The following is a 6000-nucleotide window of genomic DNA, read 5'->3' as shown; positions in this document are numbered from 1 at the left end:
TGGCTGTGTACTATCAGTGTATAGATATATGCCTGTGTACTATCAGTATATAGATATATGCCTGTGTACTATCAGTATATAGATATATGCCTGTGTACTATCAGTATATAGATATATGGCTGTGTACTATCAGTATATAGATATATGCCTGTGTACTATCAGTATATAGATATATGCCTGTGTACTATCAGTATATAGATATATGCCTGTGTATTATCAGTGTATAGATATATGCCTGTGTACTATCAGTATATAGATATATGCCTGTGTACTATCAGTATATAGATATATGGCTGTGTACTATCAGTGTATAGATATATGCCTGTGTGCTATCAGTGTATAGATATATGCCTGTGTACTATCAGTATATAGATATATGCCTGTGTGCTATCAGTATATAGATATATGCCTGTGTGCTATCAGTATATAGATATACGCCTGTGTACTATCAGTATATAGATATAGGCCTGTGTACTATCAGTGTATAGATATATGCCTGTGTGCTATCAGTGTATAGATATATGCCTGTGTACTGTCAGTATATAGATATATGCCTGTGTACTATCAGTATATAGATATATGCCTGTGTACTATTAGTATATAGATATATGCCTGTGTACTATCAGTATATAGATATATGCCTGTGTACTATCAGTATATAGATATATGCCTGTGTGCTATCAGTATATAGATATATGGCTGTGTACTAATATATGCCTGTGTTCTATCAGTGTATAGATATATGCCTGTGTGCTATCAGTATATAGATATATGCCTGTGTGCTATCAGTATATAGATATATACCTGTGTACTATCAGTATATAGATATATGCCTGTGTACTATCAGTATATAGATATATGCCTGTGTACTATCAGTATATAGATATACGCCTGTGTACTATCAGTATATAGATATATGCCTGTGTACTATTAGTATATAGATATATGCCTGTGTACTATCAGTATATAGATATATGCCTGTGTACTATCAGTATATAGATATATGCCTGTGTGCTATCAGTATATAGATATATGGCTGTGTACTAATATATGCCTGTGTTCTATCAGTGTATAGATATATGCCTGTGTGCTATCAGTATAATAGATATATACCTGTGTACTATCAGTATATAGATATATGCCTGTGTACTATCAGTATATAGATATATGCCTGTGTATTATCAGTGTATAGATATATGCCTGTGTACTATCAGTATATAGATATATGCCTGTGTACTATCAGTATATAGATATATGCCTGTGTACTATCAGTATATAGATATATGCCTGTGTATTATCAGTGTATAGATATATGCCTGTGTACTATCAGTATATAGATATATGCCTGTGTGCTATCAGTATATAGATATATGCCTGTGTGCTATCAGTATATAGATATAGGCCTGTGTACTATCAGTGTATAGATATATGCCTGTGTGCTATCAGTGTATAGATATATGCCTGTGTACTGTCAGTATATAGATATATGCCTGTGTACTATCAGTATATAGATATATGCCTGTGTACTATCAGTATATAGATATATGCCTGTGTACTATCAGTATATAGATATATGCCTGTGTACTATCAGTATATAGATATATGCCTGTGTACTATCAGTATATAGATATATGCCTGTGTACTATCAGTATATAGATATATGTCTGTGTACTATCAGTATATAGATATATGCCTGTGTGCTATCAGTATATAGATGTATGCCTGTGTACTATCAGTATATAGATGTATGCCTGTGTGCTATCAGTATATAGATATATGCCTGTGTACTATCAGTATATAGATATATGGCTGTGTACTATCAGTATATAGATATATGCCTGTGTGCTATCAGTATATAGATATATGCCTGTGTACTATCATTATATAGATATATGCCTGTGTGCTATCAGTATATAGATATATGCCTGTGTGCTATCAGTATATAGATATATGCCTGTGTGCTATCAGTATATAGATATAGTCCTGTGTACTATCAGTATATAGATATATGCCTGTGTACTATCAGTATATAGATATATGGCTGTGTACTATCAGTGTATAGATATATGCCTGTGTGCTATCAGTGTATAGATATATGCCTGTGTACTATCAGTATATAGATATATGCCTGTGTACTATCAGTATATAGATATATGCCTGTGTATTATCAGTGTATAGATATATGCCTGTGTACTATCAGTATATAGATATATGCCTGTGTACTATCAGTATATAGATATATGCCTGTGTATTATCAGTGTATAGATATATGCCTGTGTACTATCAGTATATAGATATATGCCTGTGTGCTATCAGTATATAGATATATGCCTGTGTGCTATCAGTATATAGATATAGGCCTGTGTACTATCAGTGTATAGATATAGGCCTGTGTACTATCAGTGTATAGATATAGGCCTGTGTACTATCAGTATATAGATATATGCCTGTGTACTATCAGTATATAGATATATGCCTGTGTACTATCAGTATATAGATATATGCCTCTGTACTATCAGTGTATAGATATATGCCTGTGTACTATCTGTATATAGATATACGCCTGTGTACTATCAGTATATAGATATACGCCTGTGTACTATCAGTATATAGATATACGCCTGTGTACTATCAGTATATAGATATACGCCGGTGTACTATCAGTATATAGATATATGCCTGTGTACTATCAGTATATAGATATATGCCTGTGTGCTATCAGTATATAGATATATGCCTGTGTACTATCAGTATATAGATATATGCCTGTGTACTATCAGTATATAGATATACGCCTGTGTACTATCAGTATATAGATATACGCCTGTGTACTATCAGTATATAGATATATGCCTGTGTACTATTAGTATATAGATATATGCCTGTGTACTATCAGTATATAGATATATGCCTGTGTACTATCAGTATATAGATATATGCCTGTGTGCTATCAGTATATAGATATATGCCTGTGTACTATCAGTATATAGATATATGCCTGTGTACTATCAGTATATAGATATATGCCTGTGTACTATTAGTATATAGATATATGCCTGTGTACTATCAGTGTATAGATATATGCCTGTGTACTATCAGTATATAGATATATGCCTGTGTGCTATCAGTATATAGATATAGGCCTGTGTACTATCAGTGTATAGATATAGGCCTGTGTACTATCAGTGTATAGATATATGCCTGTGTACTATCAGTATATAGATATATGCCTGTGTACTATCAGTATATAGATATATGCCTGTGTACTATCAGTATATAGATATATGCCTCTGTACTATCAGTGTATAGATATATGCCTGTGTACTATCTGTATATAGATATACGCCTGTGTACTATCAGTATATAGATATACGCCTGTGTACTATCAGTATATAGATATACGCCTGTGTACTATCAGTATATAGATATACGCCGGTGTACTATCAGTATATAGATATATGCCTGTGTACTATCAGTATATAGATATATGCCTGTGTGCTATCAGTATATAGATATATGCCTGTGTACTATCAGTATATAGATATATGCCTGTGTACTATCAGTATATAGATATACGCCTGTGTACTATCAGTATATAGATATACGCCTGTGTACTATCAGTATATAGATATATGCCTGTGTACTATTAGTATATAGATATATGCCTGTGTACTATCAGTATATAGATATATGCCTGTGTACTATCAGTATATAGATATATGCCTGTGTGCTATCAGTATATAGATATATGCCTGTGTACTATCAGTATATAGATATATGCCTGTGTACTATCAGTATATAGATATATGCCTGTGTACTATTAGTATATAGATATATGCCTGTGTACTATCAGTGTATAGATATATGCCTGTGTACTATCAGTATATAGATATATGCCTGTGTGCTATCAGTATATAGATATATGCCTGTGTGCTATCAGTATATAGATATATACCTGTGTACTATCAGTATATAGATATATGCCTGTGTACTATCAGTATATAGATATATGCCTGTGTACTATCAGTATATAGATATATGCCTGTGTACTATCAGTATATAGATATATGCCTGTGTATTATCAGTGTATAGATATATGCCTGTGTACTATCAGTATATAGATATATGCCTGTGTACTATCAGTATATAGATATATGCCTGTGTATTATCAGTGTATAGATATATGCCTGTGTACTATCAGTATATAGATATATGCCTGTGTACTATCAGTATATAGATATATGCCTGTGTGCTATCAGTGTATAGATATATGCCTGTGTACTATCAGTATATAGATATATGCCTGTGTACTATCAGTATATAGATATATGCCTGTGTGCTATCAGTATATAGATATAGGCCTGTGTACTATCAGTGTATAGATATATGCCTGTGTGCTATCAGTGTATAGATATATGCCTGTGTACTATCAGTATATAGATATATGCCTGTGTACTATCAGTATATAGATATATGCCTGTGTATTATCAGTGTATAGATATATGCCTGTGTACTATCAGTATATAGATATATGCCTGTGTACTATCAGTATATAGATATATGCCTGTGTATTATCAGTGTATAGATATATGCCTGTGTACTATCAGTATATAGATATATGCCTGTGTGCTATCAGTATATAGATATATGCCTGTGTGCTATCAGTATATAGATATAGGCCTGTGTACTATCAGTGTATAGATATATGCCTGTGTGCTATCAGTGTATAGATATATGCCTGTGTACTGTCAGTATATAGATATATGCCTGTGTACTATCAGTATATAGATATATGCCTGTGTACTATTAGTATATAGATATATGCCTGTGTACTATCAGTATATAGATATATGCCTGTGTACTATCAGTATATAGATATATGCCTGTGTGCTATCAGTATATAGATATATGGCTGTGTACTAATATATGCCTGTGTTCTATCAGTGTATAGATATATGCCTGTGTACTATCAGTATATAGATATATGCCTGTGTACTATCAGTATATAGATATATGCCTGTGTATTATCAGTGTATAGATATATGCCTGTGTACTATCAGTATATAGATATATGCCTGTGTACTATCAGTATATAGATATATGCCTGTGTACTATCAGTGTATAGATATATGCCTGTGTACTATCAGTATATAGATATATGCCTGTGTGCTATCAGTATATAGATATATGCCTGTGTGCTATCAGTATATAGATATATGCCTGTGTACTATCAGTATATAGATATATGCCTGTGTACTATCAGTATATAGATATATGCCTGTGTACTATCAGTATATAGATATATGCCTGTGCACTATCAGTGTATAGATATATGCCTGTGTGCTATCAGTATATAGATATATGCCTGTGTACTATCAGTATATAGATATATGCCTGTGTACTATCAGTATATAGATATATGCCTGTGTACTATCAGTATATAGATATACGCCTGTGTACTATCAGTATATAGATATATGCCTGTGTACTATCAGTATATAGATATATGCCTGTGTACTATCAGTATATAGATATATGCCTGTGTACTATCAGTATATAGATATATGCCTGTGTGCTATCAGTATATAGATATATGGCTGTGTACTAATATATGCCTGTGTTCTATCAGTGTATAGATATATGCCTGTGTGCTATCAGTATATAGATATATACCTGTGTACTATCAGTATATAGATATATGCCTGTGTACTATCAGTATATAGATATATGCCTGTGTACTATCAGTATATAGATATATGCCTGTGTATTATCAGTGTATAGATATATGCCTGTGTACTATCAGTATATAGATATATGCCTGTGTACTATCAGTATATAGATATATGCCTGTGTATTATCAGTGTATAGATATATGCCTGTGTATTATCAGTGTATAGATATATGCCTGTGTACTATCAGTATATAGATATATGCCTGTGTACTATCAGTATATAGATATATGCCAGTGTACTATCAGTATATAGATATATGCCTGTGTGC

This window comes from Rhinoderma darwinii, unplaced genomic scaffold (assembly GCF_050947455.1).
Source record: "Rhinoderma darwinii isolate aRhiDar2 unplaced genomic scaffold, aRhiDar2.hap1 Scaffold_439, whole genome shotgun sequence".
In the NCBI taxonomy this organism is placed as follows: domain Eukaryota; kingdom Metazoa; phylum Chordata; class Amphibia; order Anura; family Rhinodermatidae; genus Rhinoderma; species Rhinoderma darwinii.
This window is presented reverse-complemented; position numbering follows the sequence as displayed.